The 13,740-nt window shown below is 44.9% G+C and overlaps 1 long non-coding RNA gene across 1 annotated transcript in view; it reads left to right on the top strand.

Moving 5' to 3' along the window:
- LOC122549540 overlaps nt 1–13,740 on the top strand; it is a 62,179-nt gene that overhangs the window by 36,752 nt on the left and 11,687 nt on the right. Inside the window, exon 2 of the long non-coding RNA XR_006311562.1 lies at nt 7,130–7,375. This is a non-coding gene — a long non-coding RNA (uncharacterized LOC122549540). The remainder of the gene's footprint in view (nt 1–7,129; nt 7,376–13,740) is intronic.

Below are 13,740 nucleotides of genomic sequence, written 5' to 3'. Positions count from 1 at the left end.
AGGAGAAATTTCTTCACCCAGAGAGTGGTGGCTGTGTGGGATGCTCTGCCACAGGGGGCAGTGGAGGCCCACTCTCTGGATTCATTTAAGAAGGAGTTGGATAGAGCTCTCAAAGATAGTGGTATCAAGGGTTATGGAGATAAGGCAGGAACAGGATACTGATTAGGAATGATCAGCCATGATTATATTGAATGGCGGTGCAGGCTCGAAGGGCTGAATGGCCTACTCTGCACCTATTGTCTATTGTCTATTGTCTATTGTTTTTTTTTTAGATTAGATTAGATTACAGTGTGGAAACAGGCCCTTCGGCCCAACAAGTCCACACCGCCCCGCCGAAGCGAAACCCACCCATACCCCTACATTTACCCATTACCTAACACTACGGGCAATTTAGTATGGCCAATTCACCTGACCCTGCACATCTTTGGACTGTGGGAGGAAACCAGAGCACCCGGAGGAAACCCACGCAGACACGGGGAGAACGTGCAAACTCCACACAGTCAGTCGCCTGAGTCGGGAATTGAACCCGGGTCTCTGGCGCTGCGAGGCAGCAATGCTAACCACTGTGCCACTGTGCCAATATTGTCTATTGATTCAGTTAAGATGCAGGAGAGCCACAGTCACCTGTCCCCCATGGAATGCTGAACAGATGAGAGACAGGTGGCAGTGTCATATTCTGTCCAGAGACGGAGTCAGACCATCACTTCATGATGACCAGACAATTTGCAATCTTCTATTTGGGCCACCGAAAACTATACAATGACCTCTCCACATCAGGTTTCCATGCAGGATATGTCAATGGCTTTGGGCCAGTACTGTTCAGCCAGAGGGTGCTGCTTGATCTACAGAATTTGTGCTCCGGACAACTGGAGGGAGCACTGAGTTTATGGGAAGGGTGATGGGGATCTGTGAGAGACAGAGCACTACAGATTTTCTTCAGACCGAACAGCAATTAAAGCATCCTCGAGTGTAGCAACTTAGGCCAAAACAACACAGAAAGGACATTTTTATGAACTTTGTTCAATGGAACTCAGTTGTGTGAAGTCACCCATCACTGAGCATGATTATTTTGTTGTTACTAAGATTCAGTATTACTTCGATAATCTGAACTGCAGATGAAGGCGAATAGTTTGGTCTTTCTATGAGGGTCATGCTATTTAATAAAAATTGTGATGACAAATTGATGGAAGTCCTCACAACATCTGCTCTCTCTTCCTCAATATTGATAGAGTTTTATGTTAGTGTTGGTTCTATGGAAAGCATAGCTATTGGTAAGGCAGAACTGGTCACTCCTCTCATTGCCAGTGGCCTGGGGCATTTTTCCTTTGACCAGTCGAGCAGACGTGGCAACGATGTTCTCACCAGAATGTGCTTCTGACTTTATATTAGTAACATACTTGAGGAGGTGCCCATATCTGAGCTGGTGAAGGGTACGTAAAACAACTTGTCAGTTGCATCCCCTGAGGGATCTGTGGTTCTTCCTCAAAGGTAGGGGCAGAGTTGATGGCTGGAAGGGTTGTCCGCTTCAGGCCAGTGATCATGAAGTTGCCACGAATACTTGCAGATAAGAGAGACAACATGAGTAATAAAATAACGCTGGCGGTTTAGGCATATGAGGAATACATGCTGTAATGGAAAAACAGTACATAATTTGATAATGAATCTTACTTAGCTGCCAGGGGATGGATATCTTAGTAACACCACATGAACCATCATGGCCCTATCCCACTGTGGTGAGGATCATCTCCTCACAGGAAATGAGCAGGTAGATTTCACCACCTATTTTTGATCTTTCCATCCTAATGTGGGATCTTTTCTCCCGGAATGAAAGTAAGGGAGTATATTATAGACCACTCAACAATCAATGGGAAGTTCAGAAGCAAATTTATGAGGAGATTTCCGTTATCTGTAAGAATATTAAGGTGGTAACGCTAGGGGATTTTAACTTTGCAAACATAGATTGGGGCTGCTGTACTGTTAAGGGTTTGGATGGAGAGGAATTTGTTAAGTGTGTACAAGAAAATGTTTTTATTTAATATGGGCATGTACCTACTAGAGAAGGAGCAAAGCTTGGCCTTTTCTTGAGAAATAAGGCAGGACAAGTGGCTGAGGTGTCAGTGGGGGAGCACTTTAGGGCTAGTGATCAAATTCTATCAGTTTTAAAATAATGGTGGAGAAGGATAGACCTAATCTAAAAGTTAACGTTCTAAGTTGGAGGAAGGCCAATTTTGACAGTATTAGGAAAGCACTTTCAAAAGTTGATTGGGGAAGGGATGGCTGGAAAATTGGAAGTTCAAAAATGAGATAATGAGATTCCAGAGACAATATGTTACTGTTAGGGTGAAGGATAAGGCTGATAGGTGTAGGGAATGCTGGATGACTAGAGAAATTTATGTTCAGGTCAAGAAAAAGAAGGAAGCATAGGTTGTGTATAGACAGCAGGGACCAAGTCAATCCCAAGAGGAGTAGAAGAGCAGTAAGAGTATACTTAATTGGGAAATCAGGAATGCAATAAAGGGGACAAGAGATAACTTTGGCAAATAAGGTTAAGAAGAATCCAAAATGATTCTACAAATTCATTAAGGACAAAATGGTAACTGGATACAGAATAGGGTCCCTTAAAGATCAGCAAGATCATCTATGTGTGGAACTGCAGGAGATGATACTAAATAAGTATTTTGCATCAGTGGTTCCTGTGGAGAAGGATGTGAAAGCTAGGGAACTTGAGGGAATAAATTGTGACATCTCAAAAAGTGTCCATATTATAGAGGAGGAGGTTTTGTGCATCTTGTAATGCATAAAAATGGATAAATCCCTAGTACCTGATCAGGTATACCCAAGAACTTTATGGAAGTTAGTGAAGAGATTGCTGGGCCACTTGCTGAGATATGTGTATCATCGATAGTCACAGATGAGGTGAGAAGACTGGAGGGTGGCGAACAAGGTGCCACTATTTAAGAGAGGTGGTGAGGAAAAGCCACAGAGCTATAGACTGGTGAGCCTGATGTCAGTGGTGGGAAAATCTTTAGAGGAGATTCTGAGGGACAGGATTTACATGTATGTGCAAATGCAAGGACTGAATAGGGATATTCAACTTAGCTTTGTACGTGGGAACTTGTGTCTCACAAACTTGACTGAGTTTTTTGAAGAAATGACAAAGAGGGTTGATGAAAATAGAGTAGTGGATGTGATCTATATGGACTTCAGTAAGACATTTGACAAGCTACCGCATGGTAGACTGGTTAGCAAGCTTAGATCACCTGGAATATGGGGGAATTAGCCATTTGGATATAGAACTGGCTTGAAGGTAGGAGACAGAGGGTGGTGGTGGCGGAGGGTTGCTTTTCAGACTGGAGATCTGTGACCAGCAGTGTGCCACAAGAATCGGTGCTGGGTCCACTGCTTTTTTGACATTTATATAAATGATTTGGATGTGAATATTGAAATTATGGCTAGTAAGTTTGCAGATGACATGAGAATTGGAGGTATAGTGTCATTTTTCTATAAAAACATTTTTACTGTATCAGTTGTATCAGATAAATAAAGCTACTCTTGATTCTTGATTATTGACTAGTGGATAGCAATGAAGATTACCTCAGGGTAAAACAGGATCTTGATCATATGGGCTGGTGGGCCAAGAAGTGGCAGATGGAGTTTAATTTAGATAAATGTGAGGTGCTGCATTTTGGAAAGGCAAATCAGGCAGGACTTATACACTTATTTTGGCAACATTCCTCAGAACCTTAAAATTAAGAGACTTTGGAGTGCAGGTTTATAGTTTCCTGAAAGTGGAGTCGTGAGTAGATAAGACAGTGAAGAAGGCAAATAGTATGCTTGCCTTTATTGGTAAGTGCATTTAGCATAGGAATTGTGAAGTCATTTTACGGCTGTATAGGACATTGGTTAGGCCACTTTTGGAACAGTGTGTTCAATTCTGGTCTCTCTGCTATAGAAAAGATGTTGTTAAACTTGCAAAGGGTTCAGAAAAGGTTTACAAGGATGTTGGCAGGGATGGAGGGTTTGGAGCATATGGGAGAGGCTATTTTCCCTGGAGTGGCAGGTTCTGAGGGGTGACCTTGCAAAGGTTCATAAAGTCATGAGGGGCATGGATAAGGTGTATAGCTAAGATCGTTTTCTCCGGGTATGGGAGTTAAAACTAGAGGGCATAGATTTACGATGAGAGGGCAAAGATTTAAGAGCGACCCAAGGGACAACCTTTTCACATAGAGGGTGATGCGTGTATGGAATGAGCTGGCAGAGGAAGTAGTGGAGGCTGGTACAATGCTAACATTTAAAAGGCGGCTGGATGGGTACATGAAATGGAAGGGTTTAGAGAGATGTGGGCCAAATGCTGGCAAAATGGCGCAAGGGTTTGTTTCAATGCTGTTATCTCTATTACTCTAAAGAGTGAGATGAATGTGGTTGGCAAAACTGTTCATGCCGGTGCAGGTTTAGAAAACATGGGAAAGCATTCTAATTGAGGGAGTAAGAAGCTCAGAGGAAAGGTACACGTACTCCTCGTTATCTGTGAAATAACTGCACAGAGGCCGATATCTCATCACCAAGTCACACTGGATTTACCTGTGCACAGTACACCGGCTATGCCCAACCAGTTCAGAGTCAATCCCCTGAAGAGAGGAGGTTCTAAATCTTCTGTTTATTTTTTTTCCTTTTTTTTTGTTTTTTTCCTTTCTGAACCTCTGACTCTCCGGTTTATAATCTTCTGTTTTTTTTTAACAGAACCTGTGATACTCGTACTTTTTCTTGTTTTTTTCTTTTTTTCTCCTTTCTGAACCTCTGACTCTCCGGTTTATAATCTTCTGTTTATCGTTTTCTTTTAAAATCAGTGTCAGAAGATTACTTACAGTGTGGAAACAGGCCCTTCGGCCCAACAAGACCACACTGACGCGCAATCCACCCAGACCCATTCCCCTACATTTACCCCTTCACCTAACACTACGGGCAATTTAGCATGGCCAATTCACCTAACCTGCACATTTTTTGGGGGATTGTGGGAGGAAACCGGAGCACCCAGAGGAAACCCACATAGACATGGGGAGAATGTGCAAACTCCACACAGGGAGTCACCTGAGGCAGGTATTGAACATGGGTCTCTGGTGCTGTGAGGCAGCAGTGCTAGCCACTGTGCCACCGTGCCATCTTCTGTTTATGTTGGTCAGCCAAAGCTTCCTGATTGGCCCAAGTTAACAACCCCAATCAAGGAGTTCATAGCCTAGACAGTTCACATGGTTCCAATCACTACAATCCATGGATTCACTATGTGTGAGTCCTCATGCATGTAAGGCCAGCTCTAAACCTGACCTTATTTATTTCAAATAAGGCATCAGAGCTGATCAGTCTTTCGTTTTGAATTGGAAATTTATATTGTGGTGACATCTACGTTTTTTGTTATCTACCAAAAGTTTGTGCCCCTAAATTCCCACAGATAATGTGGACTAGTGTATTCAAGCTGCATGGAGTTTCTAGCTGATATTCACCATTACCTGTCTCCTCCTACGTATTTTCTACCATCTGTTTTGTTATACCTCACAATCCCGTGTCAGTATACAATGGTGGGAAATGTTTACATTATTGTCATTGTATCATAGCATCTGACCTAAAGGTATAAAGACATCAGACTCCATCCCACCTTGGATCATTTGAAGCATGACCCTGTATTGGAAACATGCTTTAACGTGGTGACCTAGTAAATTTAAATTCGGCCAGACATAAAAATAAGTAAAGAATATAAAGTTCGTATTTAAAAATCAATTGTAAAGAAGATCTGTGAATTCTTCAATGCGATAATGCATATCCCTGTTTCTTTTTCTTTTTCTGAGATAAAATGAACATCGTTAAAAAGAATATGGGCCAGATGCTTGCAAATAGGACTAAGTTAATTTAGGATAGCTGGTCAGCATGAACGACTTGGAATGAAAGGTTTGTTTCCATGCTATACATCTCTATGACTCTATGCTGAAATCTGTACCACGCACAAAAAAAAATGCCTGAACACAGCAGTATCTGTGAAGAGAAACAGCTGGCATTTCCTGTAGATAACATTTTTATCCAAACTGAAGAGAAGTATGGATTTAAGCAAATTTCCTTAAGCAAATGGAAAGGAGGAGGTACAGGATGAACAAGGGAGAAGAACTATAGTCGAGATCAGGGGTGAAGAATCTTGATTTCGCTATATTTCTGATTGATGACAATCTGAAATGTCTTTGTTTCTCTTCACAATTGTTGCCTGGCCTGCTGAATATTTTCATCTATCAATGTGTCTGCACTATGTTGAAATCTTGCAACTAGGTTCACAAAGAAAACAGCAACTATCAACAAATGCAATATATTTAAACATATGCCTCTTCTTTCCTCATATTAGATCAAGACACCAAACATTTGGGCTGATGAATAGGTTTTAAGGAGAGTATAAAAAGGAGCAGCAAGATGGAGAGAGAGGGAGAGATTTAGGAATGGAATTACAACAACATCTAAAACCTAGGGAGTTAGGCACCTGAACCAAAAGGAGACATGAGTTGCACAAAACTCTAGAACAGGAGGAATGTAGAAAGGCTGGTGGATTGTTGGAGAGTTTTGAAAATAAAAGGCTTATGTAAAGAACAAAGAGTAGACAGCTTTGGAAGCATTGTAAATCAGAGCGACAAGGGATGGTGGGTGAACAAAACTGAAGATAAGTTAGAATACCAGCAGCAATACTTGCAAGAGTTTAATGATATGGCAGCTGAAGGATGTAAAGATGGTAAGGAGAACAACAAGATAGTCAAATCTAAATGTAACAAAGGTATTCAATGCCAATTATACGTTGTGTTAGTGTCACCCCAGTACTGATCAGCTCTTGGTATATGGAAATATCAAAATGAATTTACCAAACAAATAGGCTGAGTGCCAGGGGTGATCCCTTTAACTGAGTGTGGCATGGGCACTGGTTTTTGTTAATCTTGTGATGTTCTTTTTTTTGTATTATTTCCAAGTGTAGTGACAGCTTGTTTCTGACCTGCCATTGTCTGATTTCCATCATGCACGTTTTTATTTCATCCTCAAGACCAGAAATTGTACACAGCGCATTTTTTTTATTATTAATACAATTTCTTTATCTACCTTTTTACAGTCTAACAGATGGTGCACAAATCATTTTGATGAACCATCAAATTCCACTTCCAGGCAATTCATGGATTTATCCTGCATTGAAACGGCGAAGACTCAGCAAATTTCAATACCACGATCATGAAGGTCATAAGATGGAGTGTCAAGGATGGAGGAGATATTATGAGAAAAAAAATCACATTCCAATGCTTAGAGGAATTGTACACAACCTGCAATGAAATAAAACAGTAGCAAGCTCATCTCTACTCAGGTGAGTAAATGTTAACAATCGTTGAGCGTGACAAGAGACGATAAGAGGAAACATCTTTCTGAAATTTTACAGACCCATGCTAAATTTCCATTAGACCTCATGCAGTAAGATCTTGCTCTTTATGCAAGCACTCTGTAGCTTCACTTAACCCATCACTCCACAAGGGCATCTGCAATAGGATGCACATTTATTATAGAGCCCTGTAATAAATATGGCATTATCCTGAATGTGCTGGGGTTCATTTAGCTCAGTAGCATGGATGATTGGTTTGACAATGCAAGCTGACACCAGTAGTGTGGCTTTGATTCCTGCACCAGCTGAGGTTACCATGAAGGACTCTCCTTTTCAACTCTCCCTTTGCCTGAGAAATGGTGACCTTCAGGTAAATCCACCACTAGTTCTCTCTCTCTAAGCAGCAGTCCTGTGGTCTGATAAGAATATGGTGACTTTACTCTAAATGAACTTTAAGTTCAATTTTGAAAGAATTATACATAAAGTGAATTCAAAATGCACTTTTATCCCTAGATTTGGAAAAAGAAAACTCCATTCGCTGATTTTAACATCCCTCACAACATGTTTTTAATGGGAAAGTATGAAGAAATGAAAGGTGATACTCCCACCACTACCACTCACCCTGGACATATTTTCAAATAATATGCCAGGTGCACACAGGTTTCAAAATTAAGAACGAAAACAGAAAATGTTGAAGAAATTCTGCAGGTCAGTCAGCATGTGTAGAGAGGGAAGCAGAGTTAATGGTTTGAGCCCATTATAACCTTTCTGCAGAACTGAACACATTTTTGCGAAGACCCATTTTGGGAAGGTTTCCTCTTGGGATGAGAGAGTGGCAGGTTTTAAAGGAGAGGAAAACAGGTGGAACAGCTGTTACTTTTGGTCCAGTTGGAAAGATGTCCTAAGTGAGTGAGGATATGTATGAGTTAGTGCTGTCTGCAGTTGGAATGGGTGACAGCGAATGGGGAAGATATTGCAGGTAATAATGAGAGGGGTGGAGCTTGAGCTTTGGTTGAGAGGGCTGCAGTAGCAGAGAGAGGTTGAGTGTATGGTTTCAGAGGGACGTTTCTGGTCTTTAGACTGGTGGAGTACAAAAATTCATTAGCCTTCTTTCTGCATTATTGTTCATTCCTTCAGACAGCTGAGAATGCATCAGACTATAAACCTTGGGCCAGGCTGACATGGTCTGGGATTGTGGCCTACTCCTGCAGGAAGGGTATTTCCCGCCTTTGTGCTATCCTGACCAACAAGACCTCCAGGTCCTTGCTCACAAAATGAGGTGACAATTTTACCTTGTCTGCCATATTCAGGTGAAATGTCAGGTACAGGGCAGCTTCAGACTAACAGTGCTTGTCTGGGAGCACCAAGGCCTTTTAAAGATGGCATCAATGATGTTGGTCTACAACAGTGGCAAATGATTCTGGATATGCCGAGTGGCAGAATGGAGCTATAAACAAGCTAGAGATCTCTTTTCTCCTGTCAGATGGGAAAGAGGATATTCATAAGTGAAAGGAATACCAATAGTTCATCCAGTGAATGGACGGCATTTGGTGAGGGTAACTATGAGAGTGACATTGCACAACCAGGAAGGTGTGTAGAGCGGTGGATGGATTGTTATGACCATTCCTTATTATTTTGTGTTTTAAAATTGAAATGAGAAAGAGCAATTTTAAAAAAAAATTAAGAAAGAATGGCCGCAGTTTCAAAAACACACAACCTGACACCCGTGACAGTATCATCATGTGAACAACTGAATGAGTAACTTGGAGCAGCATTTCTTGGAGTAAAGGAATGTATTTGTGCAGTGTTTGTTGGCAACAAAAAGTTGATTGATCTTAGGACTAGTGACCAGTTAAAAATGATGGAGTTTTCTTTTGCCGATCAACAACTGTGTGATTGGTTCTTAGATAACTGAACGGCTTGATGCTGGGAACAAGTTGCAGAGAAAGAATTTTTTTTATTTCAAAAATATACTTTATTCATAAAAATGTTTTGATGATCTGTAAAATTGGTCATACCATACATACATCAAATTCTTTGCATATAGAGATAGAGTAATCATTCGTATATACAGGTCTGTATGTTTACTATCCATATATTTAGCTGAGGCATCAGCGGAGCCCATTTACTGTGTGGGCTCCCTGTGCTTAGGCAGGCAGATGTTACACGGTCGTCTTTCCCCACCGCGCCTTGGTGGTAGCTGCCCCAAGCTTCAGCACGTCCCTCAACACGTAGTCCTGGACTTGGAATGTGACAGTCCACAACACTCAGTCGGGGTCACCTCCTTCAGCTGGAAGATCAACAGGTTTCAGACTGCCCAGAGAGCGACCTTCACCGATTTGATGATCCTCCAGGCACAGTTGATGTTCGTCTCGGTGTGCGTCCCAGGGAACAGACCGAAGAGCACGGAGTCCCGCATCACGGCGCTGCTTGGGACGAACCTCGACAAACACCATTGCATTCGTCTCCAGACTTCTTCTGTATAGGCACATTCCAGAAGGAGGTGTGTGACAGTCTCGTCCCCCCCGCAGCCACTTCGAGGGCAGCATGCGGTGCGGCAGAGAGTCCGGGCATGCATAAAGGATCTCACAGGCAGAGCCCTTCTCACCACCAGCCAAGCATGTCTTGGTGCTTGTTGGAAAGTTCTGGCGATGAGGCATTCTGCCAAATGACTTTGACAGCCTGCCCAGGGAACCGCTCGATAGAATCCAACCCCTCCTTTTTCCGAAGAGTCTCAAGGACACTACGTGCTGACCACTTCCTGATGGACTTGTGGTCAAAGGTGTTTTTCTTCATAAATTTCTCCAGGAAGAACAGGTGATACGGAACAATCCAACTACTTGGAGCTTTCTGCTGCTGCAAGGTCAGGTCCATCCTTGGCAACACCAGGGACAGGTAGAACCTCAGTACGTAGTGACACTTGGTGTTTGCGTACCGGGGATCCACGCACAGCTTGATGCAGCCACACATAAAGGTGGCTATCAGGGTGAGGGTGGCATTTGGTGTGTTTTTTCCTCCGTTGCCCAGAGCTTTGTACATCGAGTTCCTTCGGACCCTGGCCATCTTTGATCTCCATATAAAATGGAAAATGGCCTGGGTGACTGCAATGGCACAGGTCCTGGGAATAGGCCAGACCTGTGTCACATATAACAATACTGACAGTGCCTTACACCCGATGACCAGGTTTTTACCCGCGATGGAGAGCGACCATAGCTTCCATCTGCCCAGTTTCTGCCTCACTTACTTGATACCCTCCCCCCAAGACTTGGTGCACGCCCCAGCCGCCCCCCCGTACCAAATACCCAGCACCTTCAGGTGGTTGGTCCTGACGGTGAAGGGGATGAAGGATTGGTCGGCCCAGTTCCCGAAGAGCATGGCCTCGCTCTTGCCTCGGTTTACCTTGGCCTCCAAGGCCCATTCGAACCAGTTACATATGCACATCAGTCTGCGCGTGGACAGCGGATCCGAGCAGAAAATGGCAACTGGCAACGTCATCCATGTACAGGGAGGCCTTAACCTGCAGGCTCCCGCTGCCAGGAATAGTCACCCCTCTCAGGCTCGCGTCCTTCCTGATGGACTCGGCAAATGGCTCTATGCAGCACACAAACAAGGCAGGAGAGAGGGGGCAGCCCTGCCTGACTCCAGATCTGACTGGGAAGGTATGTGATTCCCACCCATTGATTGAGACTGCACTGACAATGTTGGTGTAGAGCAGTCTGATCCAATTGCAGATTCCCTCCCCAAAGCCCATTTTGGAAAGAACATCTCTCATATACATGTGTGGTATTCTGTCAAAGGCTTTCTCCTGATTCAGGCTGATGAGGCAGGTGTCCACCCCCCTGGCCTGCACGTAGGCGATGGTATCCCTGAGGAGTGTGAGACTCTCAGTGATCTTCCTGCCCGCTACAGCACAGGTTTGGTCAGGGTTGATCACCGATCCCAGAGCAGACCTGACCCGGTTGGCGATGACCTTTGCCAAAATTTTGTAATCTGCATTCAATAGTGAGATTGGTCTCCAATTTCTGATTTCCTCCTTCTCCCCCTTCCGCTCGTAGATGAAGGTGATGATGCCTTTCCTTATGGATTCATTCATGGTAACTGCCCGAAGCATACCGACATAAACCTCCAGCAGGTCCTGGCCAATCAAGTCCCACAGAGCAGAATCGAGCTCGACCGGTAAGCCGTTGCTTCCGGGAGTTTTATTCTTTTCGAAGGACTCGAGGGCCTTGGTCAGTTCATCCAGAGATAGCGGCTGGTCCAGCCTCTCCCGTGTTCTGTCGTCTAAGACCTCGGTGATAGAGGACAGGAACGACTGGGAGGCCATGCTGTCGGTCAGCTTCACGTCATACAGACTGGCATAGAAGGATTTGCTGATCCTCATGACGTCAGCCTGAGATGATGTATCGAGCCATCTTCTTCCTTCAGGCTGCTGAGCACGGAGCTCTCCTTGTGCACCTTCTGGAAGAAGAAACGTGAGCACGTCTCGTCCTGCTCCACCGAGCATACCCTGGACCGGAAGATTACCTTGAAGGACTCTGAAACAAAGAGCTAGGCTTGCTGGCCCTTCACCTCCTGGAGGTCCTCCATGACATAGACCCCCCATCGTCTGCAGCAGGAGCAGGTTCTGCATACTTTCCTGGAATTGGGACAGTTTTCCCTGCCTCTCTCTCGCCTCCTGAACATCTTTGAGGATGAAGAACCTCTTGATGTTCCCTTTTACTGTTTCTCACCAGTCCGCTGGGGACTCAAACAGGGGCTTCACGGTTCTCCAACCTGCGTAGTCCCTCTTGAGCTCCTCAATATTTCCTGGAGTCAACAGCTTGGAGTTCAGCTTCCACATTCCCTTGCCAGCCCGCTGCTCGTTCTGCAGGTGACAGTCGGCCAGCAGGAGGCAGTGGTCAGAAAAGACCACCGGCTTGACTTCGGTGGATCTGACTGAGAACGTTCAGGTCGCAAACAGGTAATCTATCCTGGAGCGGATAGACCCTCTGCCCGTGACCAGGTGTATCTACGCTGCGCTCCATCTTCAGGGGGGCTGAAGATGTCATGCGGCTTGGCATCTTAAACAGTTTCCATCAGTGCTCTGGACGTGGCGTCCAGCTTACTGTCCCACCCACCCGATCGTCCAAGCGCATCAATGATACAGTTGAAGTCTCCGGCCAGAATGACCGGCCTGGACATAGCCAGCAACAATGGAAGCTGCTTCAGGACGGCCAACCGTTCACTCTTACCCACACAATAATCAGTCTCAGGGGAGCGTTTCTGTACATGACATCAGAGACGAGGAGGCACCTGCCCACCACCTCCTTAACCCGGAAATGGTGAAGTTGCCTCCTAGCAACAGGTTACCCAGGCTGGAGGCGTGTCTATCGTTGCCCCCGACAAAACTGACGGCCCATGGGCCCACGAGCTCGACCATCTCCTGTAGCTGCTGAGGTGTGGTATCCCACACTCCTGCAGAAACAGGACGTCGGCTTTAACGTTGGCCAGGAAGGCCAGCATAGAGACACATTGCATAGCAGATTTAATGCTGCGCACACTAATACTGGCAATTTTTATCCCCATTTCAACAGTTTTTCAGGTTACCAGTTTCTATTTGCTGTTGGTCCAGCCTCTCTGGGGTAGCTATCTGCATTCCTGTGGTGAACACGAACTGCTGGACCCTCACAGGGCTGAGGTAGCTGTCCAGCTCCACGCTGCAGGCATTTCCCTGTCTTCGGGTCAGGACCAGGGTTCGCACAGTCCCGTTGTAGAGAAAGAAAAGTTTTTTTTATTTCAAACATATACTTTATTCATAAAATATTTTGATCTGTACAATTGGCTATGCCATACAGATGTAAACATTCCAATTCTTTGCATACAGAGACAGAGTAATCATTCATATATACAGGTCTGTACGATTACCATCCACATATTTAGCTGGGGTTCAGCGGAGCCCCTTACTGTGTTGGCCCCCTATGCTTAGGCAGGCAGACATTACACGGTGGTCTTTCCCCACCGCGCCTTGGCGGCAGCTGCCCCAAGCTTCAGCGGGTTCCTCAACACGTAGTCCTGGACCTTGGAATGTGCCAGTCTGCAGCACTCAGTCGGGGTCACCTCCTTCAGCTGGAAGATCAACAGGTTTCAGACCACCCAGAGAGCGTCCTTCACCGAGTCGATGATCCTCCAGGCACAGTTGATGTTCGTCTCGGTGTGCATCTCGGGGAACAGGCCGTAGAGCACGGAGTCCCGCGTCACGGCGCTGCTTGGGATGAACCTCGACAAACACCACTGCATTCGTCTCCAAATTTCTTCTGCATAGGCACATTCCAGAAGGAGGTGTGTGACAGTCTTGTCCCCCCCGCAGCTGCTTC

Source organism: Chiloscyllium plagiosum, chromosome 4 (assembly GCF_004010195.1).
Source record: "Chiloscyllium plagiosum isolate BGI_BamShark_2017 chromosome 4, ASM401019v2, whole genome shotgun sequence".
Classification (NCBI taxonomy): Eukaryota; Metazoa; Chordata; class Chondrichthyes; order Orectolobiformes; family Hemiscylliidae; genus Chiloscyllium; species Chiloscyllium plagiosum.
Note: the sequence above shows the minus strand (reverse complement) of the source record. Positions and strands in the feature narration are given on the sequence as shown.